This window comes from Barbus barbus (genome assembly GCF_936440315.1).
Source record: "Barbus barbus genome assembly, chromosome: 38".
Lineage (NCBI taxonomy): Eukaryota > Metazoa > Chordata > Actinopteri > Cypriniformes > Cyprinidae > Barbus > Barbus barbus.
In genome coordinates, this window is record NC_136716.1 from 25,058,628 (window position 1) to 25,084,681 (window position 26,054).

Below are 26,054 nucleotides of genomic sequence, written 5' to 3' on the forward strand. Positions count from 1 at the left end.
GAAGGACAGTCATGTGGAATTATTGTGATGTTTAGCTGTGGTTTGGATGCCATTTAAAGATCTGTCCAACATGCATTAGAAGGTTACAAAACATATTATCCCCTTTACAGCTACTTCTTTTAACAAACTTGTAGCGCAACCTACTTTTTCAAAGCAATACCTTGACTGTAGTTGAACTACTTCAAATAATATAGAGCACCTTGTAGCTTGGCAGCCTGCAGTTTCAAAGTAATTTATAACGCCGGTTCCCATGCACGTCTGCTAGCAGAGCCAGATACAATCAGAAGTGGCACTCAGCAAATACGTCTGACCTTACACCTGTAAGTGTCCACCTTTGTTGTAGAGAATGACAAGATCTCTGTAGTACTTCCTCTTTAGTTTCCCTTTCATTTGACAGTGAGGCATTAACTCCTTGTTCCTCTCTCTCTCTCTTCCCTGCTCTCTCTCTCCCTCGCTGTATGCTTCAGGCAATTACAGCAATGTTGCATTTGTCAATCACATTCAGTTGTGCATGGTTTCCTAAAATAATTATCAGGTGAGTGGCATCTCGTTGCCTGGAGTACCAGTCTGGTGAAGGCAAGCCCCAGAGTATTAATTACTGCGTGCAAAAATTTGCAGAGAAGCAAGTCTTTTAATGGTAGAACTGACGCAACATGATTGTTCTGATTTTTTTTTCTACTAACATGACAATCATCGCTGTCCCTGTGGTCATCAGCATAGATTAGCTGAAATTGTCAGGGGAGACCATTACCAAGCTGTGTACCATTTGATAAAATGAGGCACACATTGCCAGGTTTCTGTTTGTTGATTTTCAAAACAAGGCCTGCTTTTCAAAAAGGGGAAAAAAAGCAGAGAAAACACCCCAAAAGTCAAAATTCCTAATAAACATGGACTGCTGCCAGAGAGCTCGAGTGTAGTGCTATTTACCGAGGTGAAGGAGCTACATTTCTGGAGAATTGCGCTGGAAAGGAATCTCTCAGGAAAGCGAGCTTCAAATAGCAGCGTAAAGGATGCTTTTATTCTAAAGGGCATTTTCCTGCAGGTATGCAGGGCGATGTGTGCGGATGCTGAGGAAAGCCGCATCATCTCCGTATGGGAAAATGGGGAATGAGAGAGAGAGAGAGCACAGGTGACTTTTTTTGGGAGGGTTAAAAACTGTTTATTGAATTTTATTCTGTGGAACAGTAGTACAAAACAAAAAGCAGCTGTACCCCCCCCCCCGTACAAATTTTTAGAAAAGAAGACAACAATAAAAGCTGAATGCCATGAATTTAGAGTTTTCACGTTAGATCCATGTATACGAGAAGTAGAGAGTTCCATCGAGATAATGTCCAACAAATACACAGTCCAGGTTCGTCTGTCCATTGTGTGAGGAGGATTCCAACGGTTGACTAGCATTTTTTTTTTTGCTGCTGTGAGAGCAGTTAACAGTAAAGATCTTTGTTGGACGGACAAGGTGAAGTCCCAAAAGTCATTCATGAAAAAATGGAGCGGAGTCAAACATATCTCAGTACCCAACAAACATGATAGGTTCTGTTAGAGCTGAGTCCAAAAAGGTGAAAGAGAGGGGCACTCCTAAACAAAATGCAAAAATCTGCCTAAAACTCCTTGGGACCAGAGATTACACTCAGGAGAAGACGACAGATTCCTATAAAAACGTTTCATTGGAGTCAAGTAAACCCTATGCAGCAATTTCCAATGAATCCTTTGGAGATTAGGGTTTTTAGAAGACAATTTAAACATACCCCATACCTGATCGAAATATAAAACATGCACATCCTCTTTAAGATCCTTAGCCCAAACAGTTGTAATAGATAAAGGTTTGTATAAACGCTCAAGAAGAAAGAGATAGATGACTGACGCAGAGGAGGGAGATTCCTCAGAAGGAAGGATTAGTTTGTGCAAAGGGTGAACAGGCAGTTGAGAGCTCCAAGACACCCCATACGCCCATAGAGCCGATCTAATGCGCAAATGCATAAAGGAGGAGGTGCCTGGCAGATTATATTGAGTTTTAAGATTCTGGAAGGATTTTAAACCACTATCATAGATATCTCCCAGAGTGTTTACTTTACTATGAGTCCATTGCGGACAATGAAATGGAGTACTGCCTGACAAAAGGTTATTATTGTGGAAAATAGGCGAATGCCTATGCCATTTTGTAGCTAGTTGTGAACGTCTTTCAACATCCCTCCATGTGGAGAGAAGGTGGGTTACAATGGGACCAAACCGAGATTTACACTGCCTAAGCGGAACTCCCGAAAAAACAAGATGCATTAATTTATACGGATAAACAATAGATTCCTCAATTGCTCTCCAAGACACAGAAGCGTCAGGATCAAACTGCTAAAGGGCGGAGGGAAAAGGCTTGAGCATACAGTCTAATATTAGGGAAAGAAAGACCTCCATGTAATCTACATCGTTGTAAGGTAGTCAGTTTAATACGAGGATGTTTCCCATCCCATATATACCGTGAAACACATGCATCTAGTTTATTCCAGTAGCCAACCGGTGGAGCGAGAGGAATCATGGAAGAAAATAAATTGATACATGGGAGAACATTCATTTTAATCACCGATATACGGGCCTGAAAAGAAGTAGGAAGACGAGACCAATTTTCCAAATCTGAGGATACTTTGGCTAGAATACCATTATAGTTTTTTGAGACGATTTCCTGCAGGGAAGGAAAAACATCTATCCCCAAGTACTTAAAGTTTTGAACCAATGGAATAGATATAGAAAGGGACATGGAATCAATTTTAGAATTGAGGAGAAGTAAACATGACTTACTCCAATTAATTTTAAACCCTGAGAGAGATCCAAAATGGTCAAATAAATTCAGCACGAGGAATAGAATGTGACGGCTTCTCCAAAAACAATAAGATATCATCAGCAAACAAAGAAATATGATAAGTATTCCGTATATTTATGGGAGAAATAGTTTCAGATTGTCGGACCGCTTGAACTAAGGGTTCCAAGGATAGGGCAAATAACAGAGGAGAAAGCGGGCAACCCTGACGAGTACCTCGATGTATAAAGAATGGGTAAGAGCGAACAGCACCTGTGAGAACAGTGGCTGTTGGATTGGCATACAGAACTTTTATCATATTTATGAAACTCCATGCCAGACCCAGAAGCTGTAGAACCACCCATAAATAGTTCCATTCTAGCTGGTCGAAAGCTTTCATCACATCTAGAGATAAGACTGCGCAAGGAGAGGACAAACTATTCTTTGAATTAATAATATGATATAACCTGTGCAAGTTATCCGAAGCGGAGCGAGATTTAATGAATCCTGTTTGGGCATAGCCTATTCGTAAATTTCTCTAGGTGACGAGATAGTACTTTAGCATATAATTTAACATCCGTCCCTATCAAAGAAAGTGGCCGGTAACTAGAACAGGAAGTTGGATCTTTATCTTTTTTTAACAAGAGAGAAATAACAGCTATATTAATAGATGGGTGAAATTAGCCTTGAGTAAATACGAGTAACTGAAAAATGAATCATATCTAACATGAGGGTGCCTAAATCTAACCAAAAAGAAGTATACAATTCGATTGGAATACCATCTATGCCTGGGGATTTCCCCTTGTTCATAGATCTAATTGCTGACTCCAGCTCCTGAAGAGTCTCATCTCCTTCCTAATTGGCGCAAATGCACTTCTTTTTGCGGTGAAAAATCTGGAAAGAAAGACAGCGTTGCTCCATCTGAAGTTTTCACCGGGGCATGAAGTCTGGCGGCCCGCAGAATGAGCTCCCTGTCCGTGTACCGCAGCAGTTAAAAGATGAAAACCCGTGGTTTAGCGCAATCTGAGGAGAGCCTTGAGTACACGCGATGACCTCGCTCCACTTCAATCTCTTTGCCCGCCAGAGACGGGAGCCACGTCGGTAGCGATCTTTTCAAAAAGCCCATAAGGTCGTTCTTTTCTGAACCTTCAGGCAATCCGACCAGACGCAGATTGCTGCACCTATTGCGATCCTGTAAGTCCACAACCTGTTGCTCCAGTGCGGCAAAGCGTCTATCGTGATCTGCGACAACTTTCTTTTGTTCTCTCATCTCCCCTGTAAGAAGATCCAGTTTAGAGCATAGCGACTAAACAACTGACATGCGAGAAGCGAACTCGTTCCACATCGCCATCAACTCGGTTCTTAGAATGTCCTCAAAGTGTGTAACAGCATTCGCCCTCTTGTCCATCATATTGCTCACGGTCGGTGGCTTGGATTTCTTCTTAATCGGAGAAGCCGACGGAGACAACTCCTGCTGTTTACAACTGCATGCCATCAGGTAAAGCACCACCAATGAATAAAACTTAAAACAAAACTAAAAAATCAGCAAAAAGAGGCCAAACATACGAAGCTCTACACAAGTGCGACTAGGTTCATGAGCACGTCACGTGACTCTCGTGACATTTTCACACAGCTGAACTAGTTGACTATTGTAGTTGTTGTATGTGGTTCATTCTTGCCCTGGATCACAGATGATCTGCAAACATTGTCTTCATCTTATTCCTTCCAGCAAGAGTTCTGACAGCATTTCTGCTCTTTTCTGACCATGAATAACTGTACAGCGCCATATGATCTAAAACAGGGGTTTTCTAACAGGGCTCCGTGGACCCCAAGGGGATGCTAGGATGTCTGTGTGAAATGAAGGCAAAATATTTACAAAATAAGATTTAAAGGCTGTCAAAGTTATCATATTAACATTTTATTAATTAAAATATGCAGTGCTGTTTTTGCATTAAAAATATATTTTATATACTGTATATTTATATGGTTTATAAAAATATTTAAATAGTTTTTGCTATTTAATAATAATAATAATAATAATATGAAATATTTCTCCAAGCTATGTGAAATTAACTTTATATAATGTATATATTTACTGTATGTATTTATTTAATTCATATATAATATACATAAAATATATCTGTATACTTTTATTTTTGTTATAGAAAGGTCACATTAAAACTGTCTTGGAAACGTTTTTATCATGCATAAAAGTTGTAAATAAAACACAGATTATTGGAGTATGTTTTACAAATAACAACAGAACATAAAAATTTTGGTCTTTCTGCTTACAAAATATCATTCTTAATTCAATATTCTTTGAAAATGGTATCCAAGTAAATCTTACATCTTATTTATGTATCAATCATTGTGACATTATTTCTCTGATAAGCATATTGTATTAATGTAATATAACAGTTATACAGTTATTCTGTACTGTAAAGCAAAAAAAATAAAAAATCATTAAATATGTTAATAGTATAATAGCAGTATTGTATTTGTACGCCTTCAATTTAAGCTGTTATTAATTTAAAAAAATCATATTATAATATTATATTAGAATCATAAGCAGCAATAATGAGAATTACAGACTGAATGTGTTATGGTTAGTTGATTAATTGCTATGAAAATAATTGAATGTGGCAAAACATTTTAAAATAGGCTTAATTTAATTTATGCATTTTAGGGTTAAAAAATGTCTCTGTTTAACACACACATCAGCAGCATCAGGTAAACCTTCTTTTTTTTTTTATCCATTTTTTTCAAGCTGCGAAGTGAATGAAATTTCCCAGCCGTCTCCATTACAGCATTAGCAGTGTGGGAGTTCTCATGGCTTATGTGTGTTAAACGCTTCAGTATACAGCACACACCTCCCCATCAGATTTCCGCTCTGCTTTTCACACTTCTCAATTGTGCGCGTTAAACCGGCACGCAATGCCACGGCACGTATTGCTTTCGCCTCCACACCCTGCTTTATTGTGCCTCGCTGATGAAGTAGGTTAATGGCGGCCTTTGAAATGCGAGCATTCTCTGCGAACGCAAAGGTCCATTCAAAGAGCGCCGCTACCTTCCCTTCAAGCTTACAAACGCACACTCGAGCGCATATAAAGAGGGAGCGATTCAAGGAGAAAGAGCGTTGGGGGGAGCGAGCCGAGCTCATTAACATCCGTGGAGCGGCAAACGCTTTCTCTCTCTGTCCACGGAGCTGAATTCTAGCTTCAGATGAGCCAGGCCTGCTGGGAGTTCAGCTGCCAGTTTAATTAGTGTTCAGTAATTTCAATAATGAGTGACAATTCATTGGGGCTTTTAGGTTGGTCTCCTCGTCAGAGGCGAATCAATAATCTGCTGTTTTCCTCCCTCCTTTTCTTTCAAGACTAAAAAGTGGCACGTAACTTCCATCAGAGGGGGAGAAGGAAAATGAAAGACAGCAGCAGGTCCCAGAGAAATGCTGGAGACAATTTGCCGCTAATGGCAGATGCTAGCCTTTCCTCCGCCTTTTGTTTTGATGTTATTGGATGAAAAGGCAGGTCTTTAGCAGCGAGCGCGGGGCCGGAGCGTGAAAACAATTTGCCCTGGCTGTAGAGGGAGTGATGTGGGTAAGTGAGAGGAGGTTCGGGGATTACAGATAAACCCCCTGCTCCGCACCTCCAGGCGGAGAGGAAGAGCCGAAGCTAATTTTCGCCACGCGCTTGGGCCTCGTAGCCGGGCCGCCGCCCCATCCAGTGGTGACATCCGTAATTGATAACAGGATTTTAGACTCGAACAGAGTTGAAATGTTATTATTAAGGCATATCGTGCTTGAATGAAGAAGGAAAAGTTAAAGACGTTTGACTGGAGTGCTTGAAAAGTTTACTTACAAATCACTCTGTCACCGAAGAATAAGTTACGTGACCTGGATGTGTTTTAGCACATTTCTTCAACTGCAGGCCCAGGGGATGATTTTGACTAAATCCCAAAAACAAACTTTTTTTTTTCTGTTATATAAAGGTCACATTAAAACTTGGAAGTTTTTTAAAATGCCAAAAAAAAAAAAGTTACATTAATTTATTAAATAGAATAAAAACCCACCAAAGTTGTAAATAAAACAATATTAAGTATGGTTTAATGGTGAAATAAATAAATTAATTAAATACATTAAATAAAATTTCTTGCAATTGTTTCAAAGCAAATCCTAGACCAATTTAGCTATTTTTAAAATGGCATTTATTTATAGATTTTGTTTTACCTTGCCAGATGCAGATTTTGAATCTTTTAAATGAAAATCAATATCAGCATATTGTTACACTTGAAAACTATGATCATTTAAATAAAGTAGGAAATAAGCACACAGTTTCAATATCTATTATGTGAAAATGTATCAGTTTTTACTAAAATTACAAACCTCAATTGCATCCCTTATTCCCTTATAGCCAACAATAATTAATAGTCACTAACAATATTTTTAGTTAATTAGTGTAATTAAATACAATGAAAATGTTTTTGTTACTTGAAATAAACATTAACTGAAATAAAATAGTTTAATTTAAATAAAAAATACACTTTTAATTCTAGTTCTCATTTTCAATGTCTAACTTGATTAAAATTGCTAAAAGCAAAATTGAGATAAATTAAATAAATTATATATATATATATATATATATGACACACACAAAATTACTGCTACTTTCAAATTATAATCATATAATCAAATATTAAAATCAATACTGATTCAAAATAATATAAACAATAAATGTCCCAATTATACTGTAATAAAACTGGCTGTGTTTGTGTATTGTATAAGAATGCATAAAATGTTAACTATGAAATTAGTCTATTTAAAAAAAAACAATTTTGAAATGTCTTTTTCATCTCAGAATGAATGGTTTTTTAAGATGTGTCATTCATGAACACATATAATTTCCATCACATTCTCCTGTGATGTATATAAATACACTATTGGACATCATTAGTAGCACAAAGTAGTGTTTGTTTTAAGGGAGCCCATAGTTGAAGAAACCCACCTGCTTTGCATAAAATGTATTATTCCGGCAATGTCAAACCTAAATATGAATATGCACCTGTGAATTATATTCAATGCATATTTAGCATGGATGCAAAACCCTGCTAATTGTTCGTTTGAGAGTGCATGTACTTCCTGTACATCTCGAGTCAGCATGCTTCTGCATAGCATTATGCCAATGATGTGCAATTAGAGCCGCACATGCCAGGACTGGCAGACGGCCTGCTCCTCTTCCTACAGACCCCGCTGTGAACTCCTGAACCTGTGAGGAATGGGGTCTACCACAGCCTCTGGGCCTGAGAGAAAGACACAGACAGAGAGAGAGCCAGGAAGAGTGGAAAATGATGCCTGAGGCAATGTTACATTCTAAGCAGTGATGTGGTGTAGTTTTCTTAGCGTTGGCTTCTTTATCTTTGGACGGATCACCTTTCGCAGTTGGAGCACCTCAGATCTTTAAACTGAGATGGCCGCTCATGGATTTACTTATAGAAATAATCAGATTCAAGTAGTGTTTCTCAACTGGTCTTGCCGTATTTCTCAGATTTTGCATTGGGGCCCTGTGATTTCTGCAATGCAGACAACATGGACAGAACATCGTCATAAAAATAGAAATGTACTGTATTATGTGGAATGTCATGGAATTTGGATGAATAAATCAAAAGTAGGGCTGTTCACTTAATCAAATTATGATATGGACTAGTGTCTATTGTATTGTAAACTATTGTATGTTTGTTAATGAATTTGACAACCACTTTTGTAAAGTGACTGAAATTGCATTTTTTTTTCTTTTTTGGAAAAAAAAAATTCACAAGGCCATACATCAACTACCAACCTGAAAGAGTTATTTTTTTTTTTTTGTGTTATGTTTTTGTTTTTGTTGTTGTGTTGTGTTTTTTCCCTGACAATCATAGCCATTACTGATGGTCGACTGTTTGAGCCATAGAAACATTATTTTATCATTTAAAAGTTTAAAAATATCCTTAATAGTTCATTGTAATGTTATAGCCTATATAGCCCAAAACATATATGTTAGGCTATATGTAAAATCATACAAAATGTAAAAACAGTGCAAGGTGGTAAACCTGACATAGTCATCTAAATGTCTTAAACTCCATTGGTTTCATGCCTGATACCGCTGCTGTAAATACAGATTTCCTTACCTCAGTCTGAGGGATGTTGTTAAAGATCTGGGCATAAAGTAGCAGCTTGTCTTTAGCGGTGTGATTCACAGCAGTAAGGACAGCGTTAATGCAGCTGTATTCATTATTCATTGTAAATTTATATTTGGCATAATTACGAAGCAGTGTCTGTCGGTGCGGTCCGTGTGAAACAGCTCTGATGGGGAAGATAAATGGTGAGGCTCGGGCTCTTAATGAGAAAAGAGGTCATCTGTAGGGTGTCACAACTGTAGCTCGCCTTCCGTCCCCAGGTATCACACGAGCGTCGACACGGAATTAGACAAAAAGAGGAAAAGAGAAGCATATAATATCTTAATGAGATATGATATCAAAACTTTTTTATTTTTCTGATGATATATTGCTCACTTTTAACAGTACGGCATCTTGTTGGGTTCGCTTGCGAAATAAAAAGCAACAAAAAAACAACTTAATTTTTAAAACCTTGAAATCAAGTCACTGAATATTATAGATGCGTGACTAATAATATATATGTTTTTGGGGGGCAAATATTGTTGCCATGGCTGTTTTTGAAATTGCTAAATAGTTATTAGGTCATTGGTTAACATTATAAAATATTTTGTGCAATGTAATTGATGTCACAATTCTTTATTTATAATTTTTTTTTTTATTGTTTGTGTGTGTGCATGAATTCCATGTTCATGATTTGAAGTTTGACTAATTAAATGCAGATGTATAAAATAGACATGTCTTCGTGAAACTGTCTCTTATGGGACTTTAAAGTGCAAAAAAAAAACACATCCACAGATATTTTCCAGGCCATACAACCGGTCAGACCTTCAGTGGAATGTGAGCGAAATATTAACCTGCATAATGCTCTTCAGCATATCACAGTCTTGTATATAATCCCCATTAAAAATGCAGCTCACAGCCAGAGGGCCTTTTTGCGGCCGTATGAAGCCTGCTGGGGAGACCTCGCTTCAGGGAATAGCTCCGCCCGAGACAGTCTGATATCAGCGGTGAAACCTGCAACACAACCCTCCTAATCTAACTTTTCCTGACACATAATGGGGGAGCGTTCCCTGATGGCCCATTTATTTATATTAAAAACGTCATTCAGGTTCGCTGTCTTAATTGATTCCAATTCTGCCCGTGAATATTTTACCCCTGTATGTTTCCACTCCAATAATCTAAATGATTATGGATTTTTTTATTAATACTTGCAGTCTATTCTGAGTTGCTTTCAGCTGAACCTTACTTTGATGATTGACAAACAGAAGTACGTTATGTGTTTTATGATTTTTTCCCCTTCCCTGCTCTCAGTTTCTTTTCAAACTGTCATATTACAGGAGAACTGAGTCTGTGATAAGGCAGTAATGGGGTGCAGAAGAAAAAAAACGAAGAATAAACGTTCCCGGTTATTATGCGCTCCCGGGGGACTCGTGTGTTTGGTGTAATGTGCGTGTGAGAGCGATACTCCTATTTACATGTGTCACGCATCCCCTCATTCCCTCTGTCAAGAGAATTGTCAGCCATATTGCTGTGGCACTTGGCGTGAAATGCTCGGCAACAAGTGCTGATGACTGACTATCACACCCGCGCTAACGCGCTTTACAGCTATTCGCTTGCTGATTACAGACGTAACGACGGTAAACACGCCTTGAAACGGCCTCAAGCGATTGCTGTCGTTTTAGTAGCATTTCTGTTTCTTTACACAGAGAAATTGTGATATATGAAACAACAGGCTTTTTCTTTTAATCATGTGTTAATATGAAAATGCCCTATGCTACTATTCAACAAATGTCTTTACTCTCATGTTTGATCAATATGTATTTATTTATTTTTTGATTTGCTGCAGACATTTCTCAGTTTATGCTTTTTGTCTGGTAAGTGGTAAAACAGGTGAAAAATACACATGGGCTCCTCCAGAAAGATGCTACTCAGCAATTCACTGACATTATATTATGGCAGGAACTTTTCCATGAGTAAGTGTCACTCTAATTTTCTTCAGAAAATGTACAAATGTAATAACTTTTTTTCATCATATTGCTATTGCAGCCATTTTACATTACCAAGAAGCCACAAGAGGCTTATGTTACAGTGGATTTACCACGGTCAAAAGATGTTATGCATAAAGAAAGCTTGCTTTATTCTACTACTCCAGTGCTGAGATCTTGGCGCTGCAGTATGTGTATGGTTGCATAACTGTGCTGATTTATTGCAGCTAATGCTCAAGTTCAAGTCAACTGTAAACGTATACAGTGTTTATGTTGGGGTAGGATTAGAACCACGAGCATTTATTGTTCAAACATGAGCCACAGCTGAGCGACTTTGGAGAGCTTGAAGGAAAAAGTCAAAAAAAGAGAGCAGGAAATTCATCATTTGATCTTTTTGTCTCCGAGTTTTCTCTCCCATAGGTAGTGGGAAATATCAAGTTACCAAGCACTCTCTCAGACTCGCTCGAAACGCACAAAAAAGGGAACATATGGTTTTTCTGAAGGCTTACACAGTGTTTCATATATTTAGTGCTGTCCCTATTGACGGAAAATGGTAGTAAATAACCTTGCCATGTATCTATTAAACTGCAGATTTACAACTGTTAAATATCGGCTAACGTGTTAACCAGGTGTGTGCATGTTATTGTATGAAATCCGACCCAGTTTTAAATCACCGTTCCAGGTCCAGAGTTGAGAAGTGAAATTCCCACATAGCCTTTGTCTCTTCTATCAGCAGCTGAAGGATTTTAGTTATATTTTTAAGAGCGCAGAGGATACCTGTATCTCATCCCATGCCTTCCTCCCACGACTTTTTCCACTCGTTCTTGTTCCCTTAATCTTCTTTTTTTCTCTCTCCCGTCCCTCCTTTATGGATTCCCACCGACTGTAGGCATTTCCTCTCACTGGCTCCATGTGAAGGAGGATAAATCCAGTGTTTCTGGCAGAAGCTGCCATGCATCCTGGCGATGGTGGAGGCCACTGACAACTGAGTGTCGTCGGGGGATATTAAAGTCCAACAGCGGGCCCATTTCCCTTATTATTACATGGGCTATCCTATGATCAGTTTCATGTACCTTTCCTTCAAACCCCGCCAACACATGTCCGCTGTGTTTAATAGTTCGGTGACAACAAATTTATGGTGCTAAGCTCCAGAAAGTAAACCTCACCAAAATACATCTCGCCAGCCACCCTTCTACGACGTCCATCGAGCTAATATGGAATTTACTTGTTTTGAGTCTTTCGTAATTGCTTCCAGATTTTGGTCTTCCCCCAGAATATTCCTGAGCGAAGCCACATTTTCTCACGATGCAGGCGGCCAAGAATATCTCCAGCCTTGCTGTGGTTATTCACTGCTGCTTGTCAAACATCCTCCGGCCAACCACAGTCATTTGTTTTCATGTTAACCATGCCTGGGAGAGTAGAGCGGGATTACAGCTCGCCGTGGAGGGAAGGAGGGCTCTGTTATTCCGACATTTTGGACATGCATAGTCATGGGATGATGGTAACCTCAACTTTGACATCTTCCATTTATCACATGATGCTTAAATTGGAATGACAGCATTAGTATCTAGTTTCTATCCACCAATCTACCCTAAACTGAACATGATATTTATTCATTATTAAGGTTCTTTCCCAAAACCAAGTAATCTATTGTCAGTAACACTTTAGTATAGGGACCAACTCTCACTATTCACTAGTTGCTTATTAGCGTGCCTAATATCAACATATGGGCTTAAAGCACATTTTCTGCATGAGCATATTCTACATCCCTTATCCTACCCCAATACCTAAACTTAAAATCTAGGCTACCTCACTAACTATCAATGAGCAGCAAATTAGGAGTTTGAGGCAAAAGTCGTAGGTAATGGTTTGTTGAACTGGACCTTACAATAAAGTGTCACCCTATTGTCATTGCACTCTAATAATAAAAAAAAAAAAAAAAAAAACTATGCACAATTTTTTTTTATTTTTTTTTTAAAGAATTAGATCTACATTGTTTAATGGTTAGAGAGGGTGGGAGGATATTATAAAACTATTTTAGTTTATTTGTATTACAACTATTTTTAATATTTTATTATTTATTATTATTAAATTATTTTTTAATATTAATTATTTTTATTATTTTTATTTTTATATATACCTACTATTCTCGGTTTGTTCTTTATAAAGTACAAGCAGTGCCGCGTTTTATTAGTTTGATCTAGTTGTATATGCTTTCATTTATTGAAGTTTTATTTATATTTATTATAAATATAAAACATTTTCAAAATATGTCAAAGTGCTTTGTTTTTATTATTGATGTAATTCTATTGATACTTTCATTTATTGATTTTTTTATTTTATTTTTATATTTGTTATGAATACAATTTACCTATATGGTTTATGTGTATTTTTATTACAATCATTTGTTTAGTTTAGTTTTTTTTATGATTTTTTTTATATACTTACAGTAGCTGGTTCAAGGCTTTCTGGGATTGTGTTCTTCATAAAGGATGCATGCAGTGCCATCTTATATTATGTTCACTTGGTTTCAGGACAAGCTTAACTTTAAATTAATTTCAGTTTCACCAATAGCTGTAAACTAGTATCCTTAGACTCATTTTCCATTAGCGTTTCAGTGTCAGTTCCTGGAGCACGCTATAAATGAATGCAACAATATTAGCGTTGCCCGTTGACCTTGTAGTTGCCGAATGAATATGTATGTGCGCTTATGTCTTACGATGCTGACCCTCTCCTGCATTAGCCGGATTTCAACAGGAGAGCCGGTCGTCTTCTCTCGCACGTCTCATTACGCAGATGTGAAGCTCCGAGCGGGGTTATAAAAACCCTGGCATGTCTACAGAACTGTAGGTGAACATGAGGAACATTAATTCATAAAACATGTCCTGCCTCTTATAACACACAGCAGCAGCATGGAGACCCATCAGCTCTAATAAGGTTCCACTGCCACGGGTTTTATAAATGAACCGGATGCTGCGTCCCTTGGTATGGCAGAGCAAACCAACTCCAGTGGATTAAGCCGTAATTAATCTATCATCTCAGCTTCCCCTCACTCTTTCTAATACACATGAGCATCTATGGAAGCTATGGTAAATTATGTACGTTTATAGATCAGCGCATCTCCCGGACGTTAACGCTGCGCTGTTTATCCCCATATCGGCTGCCCATGACCCCCGTGACCGGGAACCAGTAAAGTTCGCTCCACAAGTGAGCGACACGTCCGGATATCCCGGGGGAATCCTATTGGTGAATGCCCACCCTGTCTCGGCCCTGATTGGCCCTGGGTGGTCCGTGTCCCTCATTTGCATACAAATGTCTCCACATTGTCTGATCAGATAACGGTCTAGTCTGGAGACGCCCAGAGCTGCCAATCTCGCAGATTGGATTAGATCGAAGAGGGCTGAGGGTTGGCTTGTTCTGGTTGGTTAGCATGCCCTCCGGGGGGCTCGGGACAACGGCGGCGCCCCCACAGAGCAGCACTTCTGTCTCCGTTTCCTACTGTCAGCCTGTCCTCGCCCCGTTCCTCTTGCCCCGCTACCCCTCTTGTTATGAGCCTAACACCAGCAGGCAGTGTATTAATATGTAGGAGATCAAGAGATTATTGATTAGAAATCACTTGCTTAATATCCCCTTGTCTGTCATTCAGTACGCCGAGGCTTCTTTCATGATTTTTTTCAGCCTCTTTTGGTGTCACTCTATTTAAATATTCATGGACTAGCTTGCTTTGTGCCCCTACTGCTGAATATCTAATTAAACTGTCAAAAGAAATACAATTTGCCCTTAAGGGTTATTACGAGAGGGGTCAGCTAGCGCTGATCAGACCGGCTCGGGCCAAGGGGGTAATTACCTATAAGCAAGCGGTGTTTACCTTTCTCCCGTACCTGTGGCCTGGCGTAGGGGAGCCTAAATGAGCCTCGGCGAGCTCCCGGCTGTCTTTGAAGCCTTGTCACGCCACCCCAAATTATCCTGATCCAGAAGAAAGATGGAGAAGTTGAGAGTCTATAACCACATAATCAGCAATTATAGCTGGGAAATGGGGAGAAGCAAGATTTTTATCTCATTAAAAAGAGCCGTTTCTTTTTTTCCACCCCTCTCGTCAATCCTCGCCTCTCCCACACTCATTCCATGTCACTTGTGCTTTCCTTTGAATTCAAATGATTCGGCTTTAAAGGTGAGGGGAGAAATCTGGAGATTTAATTCAGGGGATGAGAGCTTGAGCCAATTAGTGGAGTTCGCTCACTAAAATATGAATGACATTTGCTCTGACGGAGACCTAATGGAGGGAGGCATTAGCGTTATCGTGTCTCTGTCACCTTATTTCCCGTCATTATTGTTGCCTTAGTTCTTCTGTCAAATTACGGCCACTAATTTCTGTTCCTATTTTACGAGGCCTGTTAGCAAGTGTCTTTAATGAGCTTCCAAAAATGACCCGGTGCGGCAAAACTTAAACGGGAACCGCCCATCGAGGCATATCATCAGAGAGAAAGTTAAACACTATCGTTCTCGGACGATTTACTGTATTTCTCGCACGACTCTTCACCTCACTCACATAAAGAGCCGGGATTTTTAATTCACCTTTTTATGTGACTTGTTAATGTGCTCTTTTAGGGCACTCTTAATGCCTTCAAAATTTGTAGAATATCACGATAAATCAAGGCCTTGCCCATCTAATGATAATTTATCTCACTCATTATTTTTTATTCTCTCGCCACATTATGGCACCTAGTTAAACTTCTCTCTCCGTGACCTTTGTGAGTGCATTTCAAAAGTTAGTTTTCGGAAAACTTGATATGTTCGAACTTCAAGAGGATTGGTTACACCGACCAAAATGTTCCATTTTCTACACTGAAGCGGCGCAGCCAAAATCAGTATGAAACTCTCCCAGATGTATTACTGTATCAGTTGGGGAAAACGTGTGAGTAATTTGATCTACGAAGTAACTTTGGATCTGGAGGTAGTTTAAAAGTATGTAAAAGCATAGTAACTTCATTGTGTGGCTTTGAGCTGTGACACTGTATAACATAACAGGTTTTCTATAAAGCAGTGCAGGTGTAGTTTATAGTATTATGGCCACACGTGGAATAATTGGGTGAGGTGATATTTCTCTTTACGGCTAAGCAGTTAAAGTCACATTGCAGGAATGGATTTTGACGTACAGGAAACACCAATCCTGGTATAATGGGGCAAAAACTAGATTTGCATTTCCTGAAGGAAATATCAGCGTCTGCTAGAAGCAATGGAACAGTGTTAACGTTTAAGTAAGCTTAGGGTTGTTTAAGTCTTTGGCATAAAGTTTACAAAAACCCAATATAGAGAGCATACCTAAGGCTGAAATGATCTACACAACAAAGTTTGAATGTCAGTATGTGTCAGAGTGTTTTTCTAAATAAACTGCAAAGAACACCTAGATTTGTATTTGTTTTTATATATTGTATTTGCACGTTTTATGCTGGTTTTCCATGGAAATCTCATTCTTTGGATGTCTTGAGCAACCAGATTTCATGACAATACGGAACTATTACGAAGTAGGCATTTCTTACAAATTTTTAAGATGTGATTCATAGGGAAACATGCGATTTTTAGGAAAAAAGCATGAAGGTCTACCCCCTAAACCTTACCGTCAGGGCGGCGTAAGTATATTGTATGAAAATGTACAAATGGTATTGTGCAAATTCATACAAATTAGCCACTATTTCGTCAAAAATAAAATATTCGAATATTTTCGAATATTCAAATATTTTCGAATATTCAAATTTTAAATTTGAATTTAAAATTGTATTGATTATAAAAGAAATAGCACTACTTCTCAACAAACTGCATGATTTGAGGTATCGTTTATGTTCGTAGCAAAAAATTAAAAGGATCCTGTCATTATTTTCACACCTTCTTGTTGCTCCAAACCCGAATGAGCTTGACTTTCTTCTGCACAAATCAATATATAAATATATAATAAATATATATGGGGCCAAAGTCAATGGGGCCCATTGTCCTTCAGATTATCTTCTTTTGTGGTTTAGAAAGAATGTCGAACATGTTTGCAATGAAATGAGGCTGAGTAAATTGCGTCTGAATTTTCATGCCAAGCTGAACTATCCATTGAATAGGAAAAAAGATTATAAATAGACTAGAACATGCACTGTAAAACCCGATAAGTTAAGAATACTCTAAACATTTGAGGAAACTTACTGCCTTAAAAAAATTTGAGTAGACGAACTAAATTATTTCAAGTTAATAGAAATTTTTATGACAAGAGGGGCAGGGCTGAGAGCAATGGGAGGAGCCAAGCCAGGCTTCACTTCCATGATCCCACCCCATTCATCACAATGATAATTATATACAACTTGCTTCTATAAACAGCACATTCATTCAGATCTGTATAGTTAAGTGCTAGTTTGCAACAGCACACTGGCACGCTAATGTAGTTATCTAAAAGACTCACGACATGTAAAATAGTTAAACAACATGCAGTATACAGTATATAGTTGTTAAGTTTTGCTATCCATCCTCAACGTAACCAAAGGCTCTACTCTTCACCACAACAGTAAAGTCGGGGGAAGTCGTGGCCTAATGGTTAGAGAGTCGGCCTGGTAATCCAAAGGTTGCGGGTTCGAGTCTCCGGCCGGCAGGAATTGTAGGTGGGGGGAGTGAATATCCAGCGCTCTCTCCACCTTCAATACCACGACTGAGGTGCCCTTGAGCAAGGCACCGAACCCCCAACTGCTCCCTGGGCGCCGCAGCATAAATGGCTGCCCACTGCTCTGGGTGTATGTTCACGGTGTGTGTGTGTGTGTGTGTGTGTGTGTGTGTGTGTGTGTGTGTGTGTGTGTGTGTGTGTGTGTGTGTGTGTGTGTGTGTGTGTGTGTGTGTGTTCACTGCTGTGTGTGTGCACGTTGGATGGGTTAAATGCAGAGCACGAATTCCGAGTATGGGTCACCATACTTGACTGAATGTCACTTCACTTCACTTCACTTCAAAACCAACATAACAGAAACCTAATATAACAAAACATTTAAGTACTAACTTGTGTCTGTTAATCTTGTTCAAAAACACACACAATAACACTTCTACATTTATTGTCCTTGTTGTCTGATGCAAAGCATGCTGGGAACTAGAAAACTCAATTATTTTAAGATCACCTTACTACAAAAACATTTTGAGTTTACAGAACTTATTTCAATTAAGTCTAATAAACTTTCATCATTATTTGAGTGAAATTAACTCATTTCATTTAATTAATTTCACTGTTCGGTTTTACAGTGAAAATAAGATGCAAAAATGGCTCAGTCATTTGGATGCAACTCCACATAACACATAGGAAATTCAGCAAGTTATAAGACATTACTCGCAGATCTCAAGATTTGAACTGCAGAAACTGAGCATTTCACATTTCTCCTGCCATCATAATGACATGATGTCATTGCATATTAACATGACTAATGACTATGTTTAAGCCCACTTGACATAATAAATATTTTTCTGGAACGTTATTCTTATGAGACTTTGGGTATGTGAGGAATGGAATAAAGACACACAACATTTATGTGTCATTATGTATTCCAGCTCCATCAGTGACAAAAGAGCAAAAACTAGCTTTGAATGCTGGTGTGCTTAACAGAACTAATGGCCCCCAGAACGCCCTATTTAGAAGTGCTTAATTTGGCATAAAGGAACTTAAAATGTTTTTTCTCTCCGCCTGACATGAATTAAAGCCAAACAACAGCGGCGAGCAGAAAGGCACCTGACGCGTCTGCACCTCTGCTCTCGCTCTCATGCCTCATCATCTCATGATGAATGAACGTTGTATTGTTACCAAACAACATTCGTCATGACTCAAGCAGTGTGAGAAATCTTTAAATAGATGTTGATCTGCAGAGGGAGGCGTGATGGGGAAAGAAAGCCATGATTTCCTCTTGTTTCCAAAGCGCTGATCGGCCCACCAGCCCCTCAGAAGCTCAGCTGTAGTTTATTGGGACTCGCTGCTATTGTGTCATCTCTTGAGAGGGCCGGTGACATTCATTGGCTCCCGTTGAGGTTATTTACAGGGGATTTGGTGACAGTGAAACATGCCTTTGCCATCCCTTCGTGAGCACGGGCCGACATGTTTTTAAGAGATGGGTGAGGCGAAGAGGTACATGTGCCACACGAGACCGCAGAAGCAGACAGAAAAGTGAGACTAATGACCATGGGCTCCGAACTCAATAAAACCCTATTTTTGACCCATGCAAAGTTTGCTATGAAATTTACTGTTGACTTGAGACAGTTTAGAATTTTATTCCATGCAGATTTTATGCTCTGACTGCAAAATAATCTTTTTCTTAATTAGTGTTTTTCTCGCTGGTTTTCAGAAATGTCCTAGAAACATCTTTATATAACATTGCTTTCCTAAACAATATAAATCACTTTATATTTTTATAAATAAATTTATATTTAAATCACGTTGAGCTAAATTATTTGGAAATAATAAAAAACTCATTTTCAGAGTTATTTTCTTCCTCAGTGAGCAGTTTTTAAAATTATTCTATTCTTAATCATATAAAAATTAACTTTAAATTTTCATAAATTTAAACAAAATTATTTGAAAATAATTATTTTCTTACTCAGTTGGCAATTTTTTACACTTATGTTATTCTTACTCATTTGGAAATTATTTAGTAATTATTGCAATTCACGTTATATTTTTATAAATACATTTAAATACATTTAAACAAAATTGTTTGAAAATAATTAGTTTTTTTTTTTTTTACATTGTTTTCTTTTTTTAGCATTAATCCCGATAAGATAAGATAAGATTTTTTTGTTATTAGTTCATGTTAATTAATGTGACCTTATTGTAAAGTGTTACTATTTATCTTTAAAGATGATTTAAAAAAAAAACAAGGAAAACAATACAAAATACAGAATAAAAAAATTGCATTTTCGTCACGCAGTAAATATGACTGAAAATGCTTTAAACTGGAAAGCCACAAAACACTAATTTATTGAATCATTGTTATTCCAGGGTGATTATTCATGTTTATAGCATCACTTTGTTCATTTATTCTTCTTTTATAGGGGGGCGGGGACTGTAAAATATTACATTTCATCTGAAACAATGCTTTGGTAAGCGTCCAAAAGCACTCCATTCCATCTGTGAAAAACAATTTTCTTCACATTATGAAGCTTCGTGTCATGGATCATTTTCTGACACCTCAAAATAAGACTTCAAACAAGCCTGCGAGGCGTTTCCTGTCTGCGTCTTCCCCTTGTCAGGTTCAGATTTCCTCATTGGCGAGTTCCAGTCTATCAGCCCATTATACACGGTAGCGCTGGAAAAATAGGATTACGTGAGGAGATTGTGAGCTTTATCCCAATACCAATTTTATCTGGCTGGCTGATAAACTGCCGTAGCCCGGAGAGCAAAGGGAGCTAATGGGAGGGAGGAAACAGAGAGAACTTGGACGCGAAGAGTCGCTTGGCTGTGGCTGGAAAGGTCACAGGTTTAGCGCTCTGTGCTAACTCTAACAGAAACTCATTTCAGAGAGCGGGGCCGTTTGGCTCCAGGGCTGTGAACTACGCGGTGGATTGCTGTCCTAGTTTTGTCTGCAATTAGAAGTGTAGACTTTGTAAGTCTTTGGCAATATGTCAAACTCGTGTCATAGGGTGGACTCATAGGTCAGATGATGTGTACAGGGTTAAAACTGTCAAGTTGCAGATATTTTCACTGATAATGATCAAACGCTGACCCATACAAACCCTTGGCCCGTGTTATTTTATGTTATGCTATATCATTGCTATTGTGTAGTATTTTCAAGTGTCCATCATACATTACAAAATATATTATTATACTTACACTTTTAAATGACAGAAAATCGAACTATATTGTTTGAACATACTGTAAAACAATATTTTTGTAAATGGTATTAAATATTAAGGATTATTAGGATATGTTTTACGAGGAATTATGATTTCAGTCTTTCTGCTTTAAAATGTCTCATTTAATTCAATGTTACTTGCTGATTTTTTTTTTCTTTATTAAGAAATAATCCAGTTTTGTTTTTTTATTTTTTTCCCAAAATGTTTAAAAAAAAACATACATGCTTTCTTAGCAATGTGTGTTTGTTTGTTTGTCTTATCTATTGGGATTAATGCTAAAAAATAAAAAAAGACAGTTTTGTAAGAAAAAATATTTTTAAACAGTTCATTTATAAAAAAAAGAATAAAGTAAATTTATAATTAAAGTGCCCCTATCATGGATTTTTGAAAATTACCTTTCATGCAATGTGTAACACAGCTCTAAGTAAATGAAAACATCCTGCAAAGTTTAAAATCTGAAAGTGTACCGTATATAAAGTTATTGTCTCTCAAAAGAAAGTCGTTTTTAAAATGAATCCCAAGCTGTTTCATGTTGACCTCAATATGAAACATTAGCATATTGCCCGCCCACTAGGGCTGTCAAATTGGCTGAAACACTAAATTCAAATTTTGTACTAAAATATTATCAATATTAGAATTATATTCAAATTTAAAAGGCATAATTTCTGTTTGGGCCACAAAAGGGCGCATCGAGCAAAATATTACCGTACTAATGCACGTTTCTTCAAAGCAATAACAAAAACAAGACTATCTTTGAAAAAAGTGCATTATGTTTAAAATAATGTTTATAAACCACATACAATTAATTACATTTCTTAAACAATTAGAAACACCAAGGATTGTGTAAGTATGTATAGTTTATTACTAAGGACCGAAAACCAATCACAAGGAGTAGCCTACTTTTTTCATTTAAAAACATGAGATGTAGTGGGATACAGAAAAACCGCCATAAAGTCTCAAGACATGGTTTTTAAAAGTTGAATTCACATTAATTTGACATGGCTTTCTAAACATGCCGCTCTCTTGTGCGAGACGTGAGAGCAACGGTGATATATGTCCATATAGAGAAAATGTGATAATATGCGTTCTGTGTGAACGGCTTAGTTCCAGTTTTGAGGTACACAACATCTCCGCATTGATGTTCTCTTTTTCCGCAGTATTTTGAATGAGCAGCGCCGCATCCAGTGGGTTCAACTGGATAGGCTAAAAAAGCATTAAAATGCAACGACACCTACATCGCCATCGCATCTTGTGTGCCACATATGAGGCTGCCTGATGCAGCCTCCAAAAAAATGCAGCGTTTTTGCATTCGAATGTGGATTTTTATTTTAAATTTGACGAATAATCCAAATTCCCCCAAAAAATTTGACAGCCCTACCGCCTACTTTTTGGTCTTTTGGCGTTGGTCTGAATGAAAATGCAAATTCATTCTTTGCCACTAGGTGCCTCTTTTGGAGCTGTAAAAATAGCGGTTTCCCTGGTCACGCTGTACACAAAGCAGCACTGCTCACAAACACTGCTTTATCAGGCATTACAGGCATGATGAAATTAAAATGAGACCAAACGATCAATCACTGCAGATTAGCGTCATGCAAAGGAGGGGTTTGGAAAAATTAATCGTTGAGTGAATCGTTTGGGAGTCATTGAGCAAGTAAGGTAAAAAAAAAATGCCTATTTTAAGACAATGAAAGTGTTTTTTGACCTTGCATGCATGTCAACCTGTTGTTGGGGACTCCCAAAACCAAAATATGAACCTTTTATTATCCATAATAGGGGTACTTTAAAGAATAATTGCCAACTGAGAAAAAAAAAAAATAATAATAATAAAAAATAAATAAATAAATAAATATATATATATATATATATATATATATATATATATATATATATATGTTATAGAGAAATAGACATTCTCTGAATATGAGTTTTATTATTTTCAAATTTATAAAATATTTAAGTGATTTATATTTTTACAAACAGGTGTTTCAAGAATATTTCTGAAAAAAAGGGGCAAAAATACTAATTAAGAAAAAAGAAAGTACACATTTTAAATCCCCTTATTTTTATAGGTTCTGCATAACAGGAATGACCCATATGTTGTATGTTGTGTGTAGTTTTATAGTTGTGCACCTCTAATAAGCAGATGTGTTGCATCAGTGAATGAGAGAGAGAGAGAGAGAGAGAGAGAGAGAGACGGGGTCGTATGAATCTAGGCCATTCGTTAATGGTAGAGTCACCAGTAGGCCGCGGCTTTACTCTGCTGCCTATCCAGACATTAAAAAGAATTTCAGATATACTCCATTTCTTTGAGGATGCACTTCCTTTGAGATGGGGTTCCTTTTGAGCATATCCAAAGTGTTTTTCTGGTACACGGACCACTCCACAATAATTTAAGCCACAGTACACAGATATGCGTACTGACCAGAATCTATCATTTGAAAGTGAACCTCAGACCTTTTTAAAACCAGATCGACATCAGTCTGTGTTAAACTGGCACAGTTTGAACTGTAATGATTGTTGTTTGGCTAATATTGCTAATTTGAGTGAAACAGATTTGTTTAAAAGAAACATCAAAATACCGTACATCAAAGATTTAGAAGAACACTTTAAACATTTTATAAATGTTTCTTATCACTAACAGTATTGAACATTTTTCAGTATTTTGACAGTAGCTCAACTCTTTTCACAAAAGTGTTCACATTTATTGGATAAAATCATGTCTTTCCACTTAAAAAATGTATTACTTGCCGTTTCTTTGTAATTGTTTGAGAAATCTACTATTGCTGGGTGAAATTTGTTTCCCAGTTTTTTTGTTTTTTTTTCAGTGTAGATTTTCAAGTGGCTTCAAATGCAAAATGTTACATTGTTTTTCTCGAAAGTTTCTCTTGTGTGGCATTGGGAAATCTGTTTAGTGAATTAGTTCATTTGGAAAATGATTCACTGAATCATTTGAGTCACAGAACAGACATCTTTGCTAAATATTTAGTTGAATGCTACTGTTTGTCACGGTTTACACTAGGTAAGAGTAAAGAGTAAAGAGGTGTGTTCAACTTGAAGATCGATCTGTGAATGACATCAAAGTACGGCAAGAGAAAGGAGGCGTTCGCTCTCTTATAGTTCTCGCAAACACACATCGATTGGTCTAAGCAGCGCTGCTTCAAGTCGAACACATCTAAGCAGTCTTCAGAGGAAGCAAGTTGGCACGCTACAGTGTTGCCAAGTCCATGGTGTGCCTCCAAAAACTTCATATTTAGCCCCTGGAATGCGACTTTACCAGGGGAACCCCTCCAAAAGACGTGTATTTTACCCTCTGGAATGGACCCCCTCAAAACGCGATCGGGCTAGTTTTGAGTAGCAATTGGACTGGTTTTGGTGTGAAAACCTGGCAACCCTGGCACGCTACACACGGAAATTTTTGACGATCGTTTCTGTCCAGTCCGGTTGTTTTATCACGTTTCACCACAGCTGTCGTCGTTTTTTGTCTGGCAGAGCAGCAGGTATGCGTTAAAATTTCAAATTGAAGCCTCTACTATACATCGATTCTGGCATCCGACATCACAACAAGATGATATTATAAGCTCCTTGAGTAGCCGAATCTGTGCTGGTTTGAATTGGCCGCCTCCAGTTTTTGCTTTGTTTTGCCTCCAGCTAGCGCTGTGACGTAACTGTGACGTCGGCCCCAAAAGGGTCTATACAATGATTGATTGCTTGTCTTTGTTGAATAAAAAAAAAATCGTAATTAGATTATCAATTTTCCAAAATCGTTCAACCCTAGTTTACACATTTCAATTCAAGTGAGTTTATATTAATGAGACTTCTAGTATTTTTAGTCGCAGTTTGTGTACATTTTCCAGTTGCTGCCACTGTTTTTGAGATTTTTGTGCCAGATAAATATGAATGTGAAAATTGAATACTTAATCTGATGGTTATATAATAGGATATCAGTGTAGCTTGCTGGTTTGCTTGTAGTGTAGCAGACTGCATTTTTAAAAGTGTCACTCATTTTACGAGTAGCTTGCAAAGCTCCCCTTTCAAAATCACTTCCCTGATGCTGCTTCTTTTAGCATCTGACGTTAATTCATCAGCATATTCTTTAGTGATGCCATCATGCGTGCATCAGGCAAATGCGACTCGCTCGTGCTGAATTTCTGCCTCTTCCTCCGCAGCATGCGCCGCTAACTGCGCCATATTGCAGAGAGGCAGGCAGCCCATCACGGACGTAACTTTGATTGACAGTAAGTGTGCATATGTGTCCAATCTGCTCATCGGGATACGTGCTATCGTCATGATCTTTATTTATGTGTTCTGCTGTCGGCACAGTGCGAGCTAACTGCCCATTCCACATTAAATTAATTAGTTTGGCAGCCAGCCTATGATGGAAAATTGGATCCAATATGGTATTTCCAGGGTGTTTCAATGTGGCATTCACTGGAGGGTGAGACAGACTTCAGATATGTGGGTCACACGGATTACACGTCTACATTTTTGGATTTTTAAACACATTGCAGATCATTTTCTACATGCATCCATATTATTTCAACCACGCGATTAACAAACACAGACGTCCTTTTATAAAAACAACAGTCGTAACCTTGCAAGCAAGCGGCGGCTTTGAGCGAACACCTATCCTGGCAGGGGTTCAAACTTGTGTTCCTCTTGAAAGGTTTTATCCAAATAAATAAATAAATAAATAAACATCCTGGGAGAAAAGGAAAAGAGAGCGAGGGAGAAATAGGTACTGCGGAAGTGCTTCCATCCCGCGTTGTTGTGCGTAAAATAAATCCTTTGTAGTGCATGCTCTTCTAATGACACGTCGGCTAATTAATAACTTCTACACAATTATAAATTAACTTCGGATCAGGACTCCGGCTTTGCATATGATTTCCTATAATCGCTAAAGCTACTGCGAAAACATGTCTCATATCAAGCGTAACTTTATTATTTAACACAGACAGACTGGGTTCTCATTGGGTTTAAACGTACAGCAAATTATCTCTGCTGGGACCTGGAGGGAAAGCCAAAAATCACAGCAGTAATTTTTTTTAATTTGAAATAGCATCCTTAATCGTCATTTTTGGATCCGTTCTTTTTTTTTTTTTTCTCCGAGTGAGCTTTGATGGAATTAATCTTAATATTTTAATATTATTACTGCAGTAAGAAACGAGGAGAGCTGTCACTAATTCAACTCGGAAAAGCAGGCCTCGGCGTGTAGGAAATGATCATAGGTGGCTCTGCATGCAGCTCGTTTCCTGGCACCTCAGTGGTGGAGAGACGCTGGATCCATA